The 16,448-nt window shown below is 47.8% G+C and overlaps 1 protein-coding gene and 1 pseudogene across 1 annotated transcript in view; both read left to right on the top strand.

Moving 5' to 3' along the window:
* The window catches only part of LOC143675712 (protein kinase C zeta type-like), a 138,726-nt gene that overhangs the window by 65,396 nt on the left and 56,882 nt on the right, over positions 1-16,448 (top strand). The window lies entirely within an intron of this gene.
* On the top strand, positions 14,612-15,732 carry LOC143676755 (ski oncogene-like; annotated as a pseudogene).

The following is a 16,448-nucleotide window of genomic DNA, read 5'->3' on the forward strand; positions in this document are numbered from 1 at the left end:
TTTCAAATTCAATTCTCGTGGTTTGCATATTGTACTTAGTCCATATTAGTGAAGGATTATAATATCTGTCTTTTCATTTCTGCCTTATTTCATTCACATACTATCCCCAAGCTTCATTCACCTAACTGAATGCCTCACTTCATTTCTTCTTGCCAGCACTCAGTATTACATTATATGTACACACTACAGTTACTCCTTCCAGTCACCAGTCGATGTGCTCTTAGGCCACCTCCATCCATTGCAGAACTGCCACCATAAACACCAGTGTGCAAACGTCCATTCAAGGCCCCACTTTCAGTTCTTCCAAGCATATACACCTAATAACAGGGTTGCAAGGTCATATGGCAACCCTGTACCTAGCATCCTGTGGACCTACCACACTGCTCTCCTGAGGGGCTGCCCCATTTTACTTCCCTACCAACAGGGAACAGATACATCTCTCTCCACATTTTCTTGAGCCTTTGCATGTTTCCATTTAGTATTAAACAGTTTTACTCATATATTCTGTTGTTTTGTAACTGTTTTGTACCCACAGAAAAGCCATGTTCTTCTAATCCAATTGTGTGAAGGTAGACCCATTGCTGGGTGGGACACTTAATTGGATTATTTCCGGGGAGATGTGATGCTGTCTATTCAAGATGGTTCTTACCACACCATACAATCCATCCTAAGTACTCAATCAATGGTTCGTGGTATAATCACATAATTTATGTGTTTACTACACCACAATCTATATAAGCACACTTCAATTTATTCTACAAAGAAACAAGAGGAAAAAATAAAATAAAATAAAATAAAAAGAAGGAACAACAACAGCACCAAGAATCCCATTCTCCTTTATACACCTCTCTTACTGACATTTAGCTTTGGTATATTGCCTTTGTCATGCTTAATGGAAGCATGTTATAATGTTACTGTTAACTATAGATCATAGTTTGTGTCTATTTATCATCCTATATTCAATACTTGCACTGTTGGCATTCCTTTGTTCTCCATCATGTAAAAAATTTCTTACATTTGTACATTTTATCACCATCCCTGTCCATTCTAGGTTTCACTAAGTTATAGGTCCCTGTCTTTATCTTCTATCTTTCCTATCCCTCCTCTTTTAAACACATTCACGCTCAGCTTTGTTCAGTTTGTTTACAATATTTGTTACCATCAGATAGTATTGTGCTATTCATTTCTGGATATTCACGATCAATTCTACTGAACATTCTGTAATCCTTCAGCTCCAAATGCCCACTCTCTACCCTTTTTTCTATCTCCTGATAACCTGTGTTCTCAATTTTAACTCTCACTCATTAATGTCAGCTCATGTTAGTAATACCATAGAGTATCCGTTCCTTTCTTCCTGGCTGTCTTCAACATAATATCCTCAAGATTCACCCACATTGTTGCATGTGTCATGAATTTATTTTGATATATCGTATCTTATTTTTCTCCTCTTTTTACCCTTCCTGATATTTCCTCACTTGGCTGATTTTTCCTTTCAGTATCTTTAATTTTTTTTTTTTTTGACACGAGCAGTCTCTGGAAAACAAACCTAGGTCTCTGGCACAGCAGGTGAGAATTCTGCCATGGAGCCATTGGTGTACCACCCTTCAGTATCTTTAGTATACCATCCCACTGCCTCCTGGCCTCCATGGTTTCAGCTGAGAAATCCACACATTGTCTTATAAAGAAGAAATGGGAAATTTTCAGTGATTGTTTCCTCCATTATTTTTATATCCCTTTTCCCTTTTCTTCTCCTTCTGAGACACCTACAAAATGTATATTCATGAACCTCATGTTGTCATTCAATTACCTGAGTACCTGCTCATAATTTCCCGTTCTTTTCTCTATCTATTCTTTTGTGTGTCAGGTTTCAGATGTTCCATCCTCTTGTTCACTAATCATTTCCTCTGCCTCGTCAAATCTGCTGTTGTAGGTGTCCAGTTTTTGTTACATCTCTTCTACTGTTCCTTTCACTGCCAAAAGTTCTGTCATTTGCTTTTCAAGCTTTCAAATTCTTCTTTACAGTGCCCCAATGTCTTCTTTATATCCTTCATCTCTTTTTTGTGTGTGTGTTTTAATATTTTATTAGAGAAGTTGGAAGTTGAAGTTCAATATTGATGGTAACATAATTTTCTCTTTGTTCAGAGGAACACAGAATCGATTTGTACAAGCATATACAAGAACTCAGTTGGTGCTGTGTGTACTAAAATCAGAAATCTGATTAGTTCTAACTACCAGGCTTCCATGCTCTCAGCTTTGGTAGCATGGCTCCATTCCCAACAGAATGCTTTTTGTCATGCACCGTCTGCCACACAACTCGAGATCATGCAGATTTAACACTGCAGCAAGTTGTTCCAATATTTAACAGACATAAAAAGGTTATTTTCTGATATGAAATTCTGAAAATCTGCATAAATATTTTTGTGTAAAATTAAATTAGTTAGGTATTTTTTTCGAACTAGAACTCGAAGTATCAAGAATGCCCATAATTCATATACACATATATATAGACTTTTCGTTATGCTGAAAGTCTCGATAATCAAATTATATTCTGTGCCATAGATACAGTTAACCAGTATTTATTTGGCAATAGATTAATTGTGTCTGTATGGGTTAGTCTTAACTGGTGCATGTGTATCATGCAAACATAGTTCTAGTATTGCGGTTTACTAATCTCGTCGTGTGGCAATACTGAGATGATTTTGCTCTATAACAGCGTGGATTAAAGAGTATAAATACTTCAGACATGGTCACATTTACAAACATTTGCCAAGAACCACTTCACGATCTTTATGATGTAATAGTGAACTGGAATATCTGGAATCTGTAGAAGCAATCCCTACGAAGCAACGTCAGATGGAGATTGTCTTACATGTGCCTAACAGAGCTTTCCCTCTAGAACACTGATGAGTTTTGGCACAGGTACACTGGTTCTATTTTTCTATCACTTTAATAATTTCCATGAATTTTTACAGGAAATTAGCTTCTTTCCTTCATCTCTTTTGTCACATCTTCCTTCAACTCATTGATTTGGTTTTTGAATTGTTTTAACATACTTGTTTGAAAATCTTTTAATAGTTGTTTCAATTTCTGTATCTCATTTAAAGTGTTAGCTTGTTCCTTTGACTGAACCATGTCTTTGTTTCTCCTAGTATGACTTATAACTTTTTGTTGGGGGTTAGGCATCTGATTTCCTTGATTATTTTAGTCTGGAGATCATTTTCCTTCTTTTGCTTAGGGTTTTCTTGTTGGTTGGCTTTGTTCTCTGTTCTTTGGTATTCAATTCAAAATATTCTATGATTTAATTATTCTATGAGTTAAACAATAGCATGTTTAACTGGTCAGAATTTTTCAGCTCTTGTTTTTCTAGTTCTTGCCATACCTGTATGAAAATTGCTTTTGCAGGTCATTTCCCCAAATATGATTGAACCTAATCAGATTTTCCCAGATGAGACATGCCCAGTTCTCAGGAGGTGAGTCTAATCAATATTAAATTTCCCTAAGGTTGAGACCCAGCAGGTTGTCAGACTTTCCCGTGAAGCATCTAGAGTCTATGCTTTGCCTATCCTATCTCGCAGGCGGTGCTTGTCAGCCCACAGCGCCCCTCCAGCATAAAGAGGTGTGGAGGCATTAATTCTCAGCCTGCCAGGGGTATTGTTGAGACAGAGGCTGAGGTAGGAGGCAAGCTTAAACGTAAACTACGCATCTGATTCCCAGCCCCTGGTATGCGTTCTCTGAAGGAGGATCAGCACTTGAAATGGGCCCTGCCTCCCTTTTCTTGGGGAAGGAATTCCCTTTAGGGAATCATCTGTTTCACTTGACTTGTGGCTTTTTCTCTTAGACCTATCTTAACTCTGCCTTTGCCTGGGTCATTGCTCACATTTGAAATTTCTGAGGCTTTCCCTCATGAGCTACTTAGAGTACTTTACAAAAGAAAAATATGAAGAAAAAAGAAAGAGGTAAAATAAAATAAAATGAAATTCCTTTTCAGAGCCAGTCTCTATAGTCCCCAGGGTTCAGTAATCAAGAGCCAGTTGTTACCCAACTTTATGTACCTGTGCTGGGTTGAAAGTATAATGTACCCCAGAAAAGCCATGTTTTGATCCTTATCTAAGCTTATGGGAGCAGCTGTTTCTTTTACTCCTAATCCAACAATGTAGGCTGGAAACTTGTGATTAGTTTAACTCCATGGAGATGTGATGTACCCAATCGTGGGTGTGACCTTTGATTAGATGGAGATGTGACTCCACCATTCCATGTGGGCTTGATTAGTTTACTGGAATCCTTTAAAAGAGGAAATTTTTTTGGAGAGTCAGAAATGACAGAAACAACAGAGCCAAAAGCTTCGGAGCTGACAGAAACTTCACAGCAGAACTGACACAGATCTGGACATGTGGAGAACAAAGACATGGATGTTTGGAAGTTCTTGAGGCCCAGCAAACTTTACCAGGAGGTGTTAAGCGAGCCAGAACCTGGAGACAGCCAAAGGAAGCCAAGAGATGAAAGCCAGCTCTGGAGAAGTAAAGTGAGGAATCCCTTTGGGAACAGAGGCTGAAAAGCAACAGAGCCCAGGAGCAAGGAACTGTTCCTTTTCCTGGGCACAGCCTTTTCCCAGTATTCTGAGCTTGGCTCAGTCCAAAAGCCTACTTTTTTCTTCATCATCCCCATCACCTCTCTGCCAAGGGGGAGTTCATGGTTACTCTCCTGTTCTCTCTGAGTTTATCTGTGTTCAGTGTTTGTATTCAGCATCAAATCTGTTAATTAAAACCAAAAATGGAGCTTGGTTGAACTACTTTTCCTTGCTTCTAGAAGAAACTTCTTTTTCCCATGGGAATTGTCTCCAACAAGTCCTGCCATGCTAGTGGGGCAGCAACAGCAGCCTCTGCAGTTTGGGAGTTTTACTTACATTTCTGTACTTTGATCTTGTCCATTCTACCCATTCTAGACTGGTGTACAATGAGTGTCCAGTTGCAGATATCCCCCACACAGTTGTTACAGACAGTTTCTATCTATTTACCAGCTGTTCTAGAGAACTCACTAAATTCCACACTTCACTTTGCCCCATCTTGTCCCAGATCCTCATATTTTAACCTCTCCTTAATTTAATAAAAACCACCTCACCTGGAGGTCAAGTGATTCCTTTTTTTATTTATTTATTAAACATACCAAGATAAAAACACAAACATTCTTACCATATGATCATTCCATTCTACATATATAATCAGTAATTCACAGTATCATCACATAGTTGTATATTCATCATCATGATCATTTCTTGGAACATTTGCATCTATTTAGAAAAAGAAATAAAAAGAAAACAGAAAAAAATTCATACATACCATACACCCCACCCCTCCTCCTCACCGTTCACCAGCATTTCAATATAAATTTAACATTTGTTCCCCCATTATTCATCTTTATTCCATATGTTTTACTTGTCTGTTGATAAGGTAGATAAAAAGAGCATCAGACACAAGGTTTTCACCATCACACAGTCACATTCTGAAAGCTATATCATTATACGATCCTTTTCAAGAAACATGGTTACAGGAGCACAGCTCTACATTTTCAGGCAGTTCCCTCCAGCCTCTCCATTACATCTTGACTAACAAGGTGATATCTACTTAATGCATAAGAGTAACCTCCAGGATAACCTCTTGACTCTGTTTTGGAATCTCTCAGCCACTGACACCTTGTCTCATTTCACTCTTCCCCCTTTTGGTAGAGAAGGACATTTATGACTTTTAAAAAATATTTTTCCTTGTAAATGGAAAGAAAGAAAGAAAAAGGCCTTTAAGAAGAAAAACCAAACAAACTCCTTTGTTTTTTTCCTGTAGAGTTGAAAACAGTGACTCTCGGGTGATCAAAAGGAGTGCCCAAAATCAGTATTCAGCAGTCAGACTACAAGCCTCCAGTTTTCAGGATGGCAAGATCCCTATTGTCCATTGTGGCCCTAGCAAGCCACACCAGGAAGGTGGGCTGTGGTTCCCACAGTTGCCTGCCATGTGGGTGGAGGGATGGGGGGTGGTAACCACTACCAGGAAGGTGAAATTCACCAATATTTACTGCAATTTACCAGCCTCTTCACCCAGCTCCTTCCTGGATGGTGCAATTGTTGCTCTAGCCTCCAGAGTTCCAAAATAGTCGATTCAGACAGTTCCTGCAGGTTCTATAGTTATTTTGGTAGAAGAACTGATTCCCAGAGCTGCTTATTCTGCCATCTTTCCAGAATACTCTTAATTTATTCTTTTTCTGCTTCCAGGGAATATTTATTCATGGGTCTCACAAATATGGAAGTCTTCCTAATCATATTATGAAGCAAAATAAGCATTCCTGGAGACATGATCATTAAATATACAGAAAATATTTGGGGGATTCTACATCTGATTTCACTTAGAACCAGCGTTTCAGCATTGTTGAAATCCCCATTTAACTCCTGTTCTAGTTTGCTAGCTTCCAGAATGGAATAGCTTTTAAAAAGGGGAATCTAATAAGTGGCTCATTTAAATTTCTAAGGCTGTGCAAATGTCCCAATTAAAAACAAGTCTATAGAAATGTCCGCTCTAAGACACCCAGGGATAGATACCTTGGTTCAAGGAGGCCAATGAGGTTCAGAGTGTCTCTCTCAACTGAAAGGCACATGGTGAACATGGTGATGTCTGTTAGCCTTCTCTCTGGGCTACCTGTTTCATGAAGCTCTCCGGGGGCATTTTCCTTCTTCATCTCCAAAGGTTTCAATTTATTCTTAACACAGGATCAACGGACAACTTAGCAACATGTCACCCATGACTAACCTTATTCAGTACATGGCAGATGCACGTCAGACATGATGGACACATATTGACACCATCCAGTGTTGGGTCCTGGGCAAAAGATACAAAGATGTGAACACGGTCCCTGGACCCAGGGGTTATAATCTAATGGCAGACAGATATATACACGAAGAGTCACAAAACGGTATCTTTATTGCTTGGAGGAGAAAAGGAGGCCCCAGGAGGGAGGGACCTACCCAAGCCCACATGGTCATTTAGGGGCAAGAACAGAACTGGAGTCCAAATCTGATCCTTGATCTTCAAAAAAGAAAGTCACCCAACTGTCAATACGTGAATATGTTTGGTTCATCCTCTTGGGTGCCTAAGGAAATGCAAATTGAAACCATAACGAGATTCCATTTCATACCCATTGGATTGACGAGAATTTAAATGTCTGATGGAGTTGAGTGCGGGTGAGGATGTGAAACAGCAGGCAGGATGCAAGCCACAAGAGGGCTGCTGGGCAATATTGAATGAGGATTAAAGGGCATGGCTTTTCTGCATTGCACCAGAGATTCAAACCGGTATGGAGGATAATGAAATAAGCCAAGCAAACACCTACATATAGAATTTTATGTAGCTGGGTTTAAAAAAATATATATGAAGAAAGAAGAAAATAAAAAGAACATTTAGAAGTCTTCTATATATGCATATGGAAAGATCTCCAAGATATACACCTTATATGAAAAAGACAAGGTGCACATATGATAAAACCCGTTTCTATGAAAAGGGGAACATGCACATACACACATCCGTGACACTGAGATGCTTCTAACTTGTGTTTGTATAAAATAAACTCCAGGAGATTATCCAAGTGAAAAAGAGAAGTTGTTACCAATGGTATGTGTGAAATTTTCATTGTTTTTTAAAAATGGTTTTTGAATGCTAGAATATATGAATGTATTAAATGTCCAAATTGCAGGCAATGGTGGCTCAGCAGGCAGAGTTCTCCAATAATTATTGAAAGTGGTGTATTGAAGTCTCCAACTATAACTGTGGGACTCTATTTCTCTCTTCAGTCTGTCAACTTTTGCTTCATATATTTTGGTTCTCTGTTGTGAGATTCATATATGTTTATAATCATTACATATTCTCACTGGATTAAACCTTTTTATAAATCTACAATATCCTTCCTTATCTCTTGTAACTTTTTTTTTTTTAACTTAAATTCTATTTTGTCTGAGAATAATCTGCCACTCTGGCTCTCTTTTGATTACTATCTGCACAGAATATCTTTTTCAGTCCTTTCTCATTCAATTTCTTTGTGTTTCTGTACGTAAATGAGTCTCTTGTAGACAACATATAGATGGACCATGCTTTTTTCATCCTATCTGTCAATCTCTGCCTTTTAATAGGGGAATTTAATCCATTGACACTTGAGGTAATTACTGAGCATGTAGGATTTACTTCTGCCATTCAGCCATATGTTTCCTGCATGTCCCCTATGTTTTTTATTCCTCAGTGACTCCATTTCTGCCTTTTTTATATTTAGTTTCTTCTTTCGCATACCATTTGGATTTCCTCATGGCTCTGAGTTCCTGTCAGTGTTCTTTGTTGCAGCCGGAAGGACTCCCATTAGCATTTACTATAGGGCAATCTTCTGCTAGTAAATTCCGGTTTTGTATATATAAATGTCAGCTCCTCCTTTATTTTTGAAAGGTAATTTTGCCACATATAGAATTCTTGGTTGACAGGTTTTATTTCTTTAATGACTTTAAATATGCTTTCCCACTGTCTTCTGACCTCCACAGTTTCTGATGAGCAACCTGCTGTTACTCTGATCGGGGACCCTTGTGCGTGGCTATAACGTGTCTTGGTGTGGATACCTTAGAGTCTATCCTTCTCGGATAGACTTGAGTTTCCTGGAGATGGATATTCATGTCTTTCATCAGATTGGGAAATTTTTCTGCTATCATGTCTTCTCATATGTTTTCTACCTGTTTCTCTCTCTCTCGTGCTTGTGGGACTCTAATGATGCATATGTTGGTTTGCTCGATGGTGAGCACACGCCACTCATGTTCTGTTCATTTTTTTATTTCTGCTTCTTCCACTGGATACTTTTGATTACCTTATTTTCAACTTCCCTGACGCTTCCTTCTATCCATTCAAATGTGCTGCTGAATCCATCAATGAGTTTGGCATTTTAATTACTATACTTTGCCCTACAAAATTTGTTCAGTTCCTTTTTCTTTCTTTCTTTCTTTTTTTTTTTGGTATTCTGTATAGTTGGGGTCACATCTCATTCTTTTTCCATGTGAGTATCCCATTATTGCAGCACTATTTTTTTTTTTTTTTTGGAAGTGCACGGGCTGGAATTTGAACCCAACTCTCCTGCATGGCAGGCAAGAATTCTACCACCGAATGTTTAGTTCCTTTTTATAATTTTTACCTCATTATTTTGCTCAGACATCATTTTCCTAATTTCATTTAGCTCTTTGTACATGGATTCCTTTAGCCATTGCATATGTTAAGATGGTTGATTTTAATGTTTTACTAATAGTCCCGATGCACAATCATTTCTTAAGAACAGTTTCTGGCAAATTCCTTTTTGCTCGTGGGTGAGCCACACTTTCCTGTTTTGTGTGTTTTGCAATTTTTTCTGTTGAGAACTGGACATCCTGAGTATTACGTTGTTATAACTCTGGAAAGCTAGTTCTCCACTCCTCTGGGATTGCAGAGCTTTTTCTTGTTTTTGTTGAGGGCTGGAGCTGTCAATTTGTGACCTTTCCAAACTATTTTTGTTCCCAAATGGCGAGTGGAAAGTATCAAGAGGGGGTAAAAAAATAAAAGGTATTACCTCTTTAAGAACCCTCTGTTGCTTTTCCTTAACTGGGGTTAGAACCATGACTGCCCTTGGAGTCAGTTCCTCGTAATCTGGAGTAGCTGATCCAAAGCAGTGCTCAGCTATCATACCATCCTCCCCCAGGTTTGCAGAAAGAGGTCCTGAGAGCCCACTGCCGCCGACCACGCAGTTGGGGGGTGGAGGATGTTAGTCAATGCAGGGAGGTGAAATCCACCAGTACTTACTGCTCCTTACTGGTCCTTTCCAAGCGCTTCCCCGTATGCTGCAGTGTTCCATGATTCCAGAGTTCCAAAAGCGTTGGTTCAGACAGTCCTGCCAGTTCTATGGTTGCTTTGGTGGCAAGACTGATTCCTGGGGCTTCCTACTGTGGTGTCTTCCACAATCCTTCTCCCCTATTATTCTTTGAGGCTTTCCTTATTTCACAGCTCAGTAAGATGCTACAGGCGCTTTGTGGACTTTCCCTGCCCACCTCTGGAATCGGCCACGTCTCCAAAGAGTTCTGGTTCATTTTAGTGGAGAGTGGTATTTAGAAGACAAGGTCTGGGTTCTCAGGGGGCTCACCACTGTTGGGGTGTCTCTGCTCACAAGCCCTCTGTTCTAGTTTGCTAGCTGCTGGAATGCAATATACCAGAAATGGAATGGCTTTTAACAAGGGGAATTTAATGAGTTGCTAGTTTACAGTTATAAGGCCGAGAAAATGTCCCAATTAAAACAAGTCTATAGAAATGTCCAATCAAAGGCATCCAGGGAAAGATACCTTGGTTCAAGAAGGCTGATGAAGTTCAGGGTTTCTCTCTCAGCTGGATGGGCACATGGTGAACACAGCATCATCTGCTAGCTTTCTCTCCTGGCTTCCGATTTCATGAAGCTCCCCGGGAGGCGTTTTCCTTCTTCATCTCCAAAGGTCACTGGCTCGTGGACTCTCTGCTTCGTGGTGCTGCAGCATTCTCTGCTCTCTCTGAATCTCTCTGAATCCCTCTCTCCAAAATGTTTCCTCTTTTATAGGACTTCAGAAACTAATCAAGACCCACTCAAATGGGTGGAGACATGTCATCCCCTAATCCAGTTTAACAACCATTCTTAACTAAATCACATCAACTAGGGAGATGATCTCATTACAGTTTCAAATATACAGTACTGAGTAGGGATTATTCTACCTTTTTGAAATGGGATTTATATCAAAACATGGCTTTTCTTAGGGGGCATACTTCCTTTCAAACCAGCACACCCTCTCAGCGGCTAAAGTCAGGAATTTTATATACAGATATGTTTATAAACACGTTACATCTATAACTTTTGTATATCAATGTTCGTACAGATACAGCCCATCCCACACAATACCACAACACTAATTCTAGCATTATCCCTTCCAGTATATATATTTAAGAGGCTTTATTTTTTAGAGCAGTTTTAGGTTTATAGAAACTTGTGCAGAAAGTATGGAATGTTCCCATTCAACCCCTCCGCACCCAGTTTCTGCCGTTATTAACTTTTTTTTTTTAGTCCTTTGTGTAGCTGGTTCATGCTTTTTTTTTTTTAATTACACGGGCAGGCACTGGGAATTGAACCCGGGTCCTCTGGCATGGCAGGCAAGCATTCTTGCCTGCTGAGCCACCGTAGCCCACCCTGCCGTTATTAACTTCTGTTTGCATGCAGGTGTTACATTTGTTACTATTGCTGAAAAACTATTGATACATGATTATGAACTAGAGCCTATAGTTTACATTAGGGGTCACTCTTTTTTTTTATTAATTAAAAAAATTAACAAACAAAACATTATATCATTCCATTTTACATATATAAGGGGTCACTCTTAATCTGCAGTTCTCTGGGTTCTGACCAACCTATTACGTCATGGATTCACATCACAGTGTCCTGCAGAATCGTTTCACCCCCCCCTAAAAATCTCCTGTGCTCCCCTCTTCACCCCACCCCCTCCCCTAAACCCTTGTCAACCACTGAGCTTTTAACTATCTCTGTAATTCTGCCTTTTCTAGATTGTCACAGTTGGAATTAGGTGGACTGCCTTCTTTTATTTAGCAACATACACTTAAGGTTCCTCCATGTGTTTTTCTGGCTTGATAAAGCTCATTTATTTTTGTAGCTGAATAACATTCTCTCATGGACGCACCAGTTTGCTTCTCCATCCACCTGAAGAAAGGCACCTCAGTTGCTTCCAGTTTGGGGTAGTTAGGAATAAAGCCACTGTAAACTTTTTTTTTACAAAAAAGCCACAAGTTTTTGTGTGACATTTTCATTTTTTTCCCCATCTTTATTAGTGAGAAGGCTGACTCTTGCTACCTTAATGCATTCACTCATTGCATCAACCCCACTCCACACGATGTCCCCCCCGCCTCCTACTCCACACAAGGCTCCCCCAGGCCCCCCACTCCACTTGATGCCCCCTCAGGCCCCCCAGTCATCCACTTACCCCCTTAGCTCTCCCACCCCCTCTCTGACATCTCATTCTGGCTGCCCCCTGGGGGTCCACTCTGAGGCAGGAGCTGCACATGGGTCCCCCGAGTTCCCAGCGGGAGCTGGCTTTGTAGCACAGTCCCTCCCTTCCTTGGACCCAGACCTGAATGTCCTGGGATCAGCTCCCAAGGAAACTACCTGTTCTCAAATCTTTGTCTTGGGGTCTGGTCTTGGGGAACCCAACCTGAGACACAAGTCTTCTCTAAATTTCTATCAAACTCATGTTACCTGAGTAACGTTGTTCTTTTTAATTTAAGGTCTTGGCACAGTCTTTTAGCACTTCCCTGACGGTGGCAAAGAATGTGCCAGGCTGCTATAGGAGTTTTCTTTCTGCTTCCCCAGGTAACAGGGTGAGGACAAGGCGGAGGAGTAGAGCTGATCCATGGGGGGAGTTCCCTCTGTTGAGCTGGGGGGGGGGGGGGGTCTCTTCGTGCATTCCACCAGCTGGTCCTTCCAGGTGCCCCTGAGGTACAAGCGGCCACTTCACTGCCAGCACCCCTGGTCACGTACCCTCATTTCTGGCTGGGATGGTGGGAACAGTCTCTACTCCCTGCTCCCAGGCTTCTCTCCCTTCCCTCTGACCAGAACCAAAGGGATCTCTATAAAAGGGAGTCTTCCTGCCATGTCTGAATCAAATTCCTGCCCCTCACTGGCCGCCACTTAGTCTCCTTTTCCCTTTTTGCCCACTTGGCATGCCAGCCGCGTGGACCTCTTTTTTGTTCTCTAGATGTGCCAAGTCCATCCCTGCTTCTGGACCTCGGACCCTCCTGCCCCCTGGCCACAAGGGCCTGGTCCCCTGCTGCTGGCTCCCTGGGGTTCTCCCCTGCCAGGACCAAAACTGACCTTGCCCCTTTGCTGCCTGTCTGCCAGCCACCAGTCTCCTGGAGTGTGGAAGCCATGGAAGGCAAGAACTCGGTTTCCCTCCTGCCTGTCCCAACTCAGTGTCCGGCAGGAGGGTGAGTTCAGTAAGTCTGTGAAGGACTCACAGCAAGCTGCCCCCGCCGCCTTGGTGCAGCTACAGCTAGTGGATGGGGCCTGAGCTCGAGGGTGGCTGTGCCCGGGGGCTGCCCCTGTCCTCTGTGGGGGCCTCGAGCACGGGCCGTGGAAAAGGGTTCAGTGGGCTGTCAGGGGCTGCGGATGAGGATGTCAGCGTGCACACCCAGGCTGCACTGAAAGGGCGGTGCAGAGGGGAAGTTGCAGACTGTTGTGGCCTAATGATGGGGTCCACTCCATGGGTGGGAGGGAGGCCAGGGATTCATGGCTGGGAACCAACGGCCAAGCCTCAGGGGCACAAGGCTGGGGCTGCAGGACACAGGTAGTTTGGTGGGTCCCGGGCAGCCCGTGGTGACCGGCGACCTCCGGCCCCACACCAGCCCAGTGGCTTCTGTGGAGGAAAGTGGGGAGGCCTGGCCTGTGGCAGGGAACAGGTGGGCAGGGGCCGTCACCAGCAAGTGGCCGCTAGCAGTCAAAGGCAGGCCAGCAGGTGGGAGGCCCCCTCCGGACTCAGAGGCGAGAACACGCTACGTCCCTGCCGCGGCGCAGGGGCCCCGGGCACGTGGCGAAGGCGGCGCGGGCCGGCCTCTCCCGCCCCTCGGTAGCCTTGCGGTTGCGGCCGGGGCCAGTGTGGCTTTGGGGGGGCCGCGGCGCAGGTGGCCGCGGGGAGGGCGATTTCCCAGTCGCGCCGGAAGCAGCTTTGGCCGGAAAGGGGGGGTCTCTGGGGCGCCGCGGCCGCCTCAGCCGAGCGCCGCCGAGCGGGCCCGAGCGCGGCCGAGCCCCCGGCCGGCGGGCCCGCGGGCGGGGCGGGTGGAGCGCGAGTTCCTGGAAGAGCCGGCCCAGGCACTCGGTCACATTCTTGGCCGCCGGCCAGGGCCTGAGGCCGCTACGCGGCGACAACAGCGCGGGGGCGGGGCGCGTGGTGCGGTGCGGGGCTGGGGGCGGGGCCGGCGCGGTGGCGGCGTGAGCTCAGGGGGGCGCGCAGTCCCTGCCCGAGCTAGCCGCCGGGAGATTGTGCGCCGCGCGCCCCGAGCCCCGCGCCGCCGCCGCCGCCGCCGCGCTCTGAAGCGCCCGCCGACCACAGACGCCTTCCGCCGCCCCGGAAGCCGCGCGGGCGGCGGGCGCGAGGCCGCGGAGCCGGCGGGCGGGCCGGGCGCCGCGCGGTGGGAGGAGCGGGGCGGCGGCGGCGGCTGTGCGCCGCGCGAGGACGGCCCGGCGGGCCCCGCGCCCGCGCCCCAGCTCCTCCCGGGCCCCGCGGCCGCGGCGATTCGCGTCCCGCGGCGCCAGCACTTGCCCGCGCGCTCCCCGCGAGGCCCGGGCGGCGGGCGCGGCGCGGGGCGCGTGGATGTGGCGCCGGGCCCAGGCGGCGGCGGGCTTCAGCGGCGGGACTCCTTCGCCCCGCCCGCCTTCCCCTTCGCGCCCCCGGGCGAGGTCGCGGCCGCAGCGGTGATCAGCCGGGAGCCGGGGCCGGGGGGCGCGGGGCCGCGGGGGCCCGGGCGCGCGGGAGCGGCCGAGCGCGCCGGAGCGCAGCATGGAGGCCGGGCCGGGTGGCCGCGGCGGCTTCCAGCCGCACCCGGGACTGCAGAAGACGCTGGAGCAGTTCCACCTGAGCTCCATGAGCTCCCTGGGCGGCCCGGCCGCCCTCTCGGCGCGCTGGTTGCAGGAAGCCTTCAAGAAGGAGAGCGCCAAGGAGGCGGGCGCGGCCGCGGGGCCCGCGGCGGTGCCGGCGGCAGCGGAGCCGCCTCCCGTGCTGCACCTGCCATCCTCCAGCCACCGCCGCCCGTGCTGCCCGGGCCCTTCTTCATGCCGTCCGACCGCTCCACCGAGCGCTGCGAGACCGTGCTGGAGGGCGAGACTATCTCGTGCTTCGTGGTGGGCGGCGAGAAGCGCCCGTGCCTGCCTTAGATCCTTAACTCGGTGCTGCGGGACTTCTCGCTGCAGCAGATCAACGCGATCTGCGACGAGCTGCACATTTACTGCTCGCGCTGCACGGCAGACCAGCTGGAGATCCTCAAAGTCATGGGCATCCTGCCCTTCTCGGCGCCCTCGTGCGGGCTCATCACCAAGACGGACGCCGAGCGCCTGTGCAACGCGCTGCTGTACGGCGGCGCCTACCCGTCTGCCTGCAAGCCGGAGCCGCCGGCGGCCGCCCGCGCTGTGGCTGGCGCTGAGCGAGCGCAGCTTCAGGGTCTACCACGAGTACTTCGGCAAGTGCAAGGGGCTGCTGGTGCCCGAGCTCTACAGCAGCCCGAGCGCCGCCTGCATCCAGTGTCTCGACTGCCGCCTCATGTATCCGCCGCACAAGTTCGTGGTGCATTCGCACAAGGCACTGTAGAACCGGACTTGCCACTGGGGCTTCGACTCGGCCCATTGGCGCGCCTACATCCTGCTGAGCCGCGACTACGTGGGCAAGGACGAGCAGGCGCGCCTGGGCCGCTGCCTGGACGACGTCAAGGAGAAGTTCGACTACGGCAGCAAGTACAAGCGGCGGCTGCCCCGGGTGAGGGCCTTTCTCTGCGGCCGCGGGCGGGGCGCGGGAAGGCCGCGAGGGGCCGCGCTCGGCGCCCCGCCTTCGGGGGGCTGGCTTGTTCGCTGTCGGCCTGGAGGCGGCGGGGCGGGAGGCCTGTGTCCCGAGCCGGCGGCGGCGCCTAGGGGCCCCGCTCGGTCACCAGCTCCCTGGGTTGGAGGCCCCGACCTTGAGAACGGGCCTGGCCGCGCCGCGGGGGAAGGGCCCCGGGGTTCTCAGGCGCCGGCTCCGCCCTGTCGCCCCTCGGCCTGCCGGGCCAAGAGGCCCAGACCCCCGGCCCGGGACTCACGGTGGCCCCCGCCCAGCCCTTGCCGCGCGGCTGGAGGAGGGATTTGCGGTCCGGTTCGGGCCCTTTTCTCCAGGTGGCGGAGGCCCTGCGGTTGTCGCCGGCCCTGGGCCGGGGCGCCCCCACCCCCGCGTTTGCGATGTCCCTTCCAGACACGCCGGCGCGCCCCCCGCCTGCAGAGCGCGGCGTGGCTCGGCTATTCTGGGGAGGCCTAATTAATTCAGCTATTGCATCAAACTTTTTTTTCCCCGTCTGTGAATAGATGCTCAGCCTGGTTCTCTCTGGGCGCCCCTCCAGGGAGCGGCGGCCGGAGGGAGGCGGGGGCCGTGTGTGCGTGCCTGTGCGTGCGTGCGCAGGGGGGCGGCGGGCGCCCGGGGCTCTGTGGGTTTGGGGGTGAGTGGGCGGCGTCCGGGCTGGGGGCGGATGTGCTGGGCAGGTCCCTGTCTCGGGAGGGGCGCTGGCCATGGGCGGGTGCACGGGACGGTTCCTGGGCCCTCGCCAGCGCGGGACGGCGTGCGTCCTGGTGGCCATGGTGCTGCAGGAGGGTCTGGAGTG

This window comes from Tamandua tetradactyla, chromosome 3 (assembly GCF_023851605.1).
Source record: "Tamandua tetradactyla isolate mTamTet1 chromosome 3, mTamTet1.pri, whole genome shotgun sequence".
NCBI classification, from domain to species: domain Eukaryota; kingdom Metazoa; phylum Chordata; class Mammalia; order Pilosa; family Myrmecophagidae; genus Tamandua; species Tamandua tetradactyla.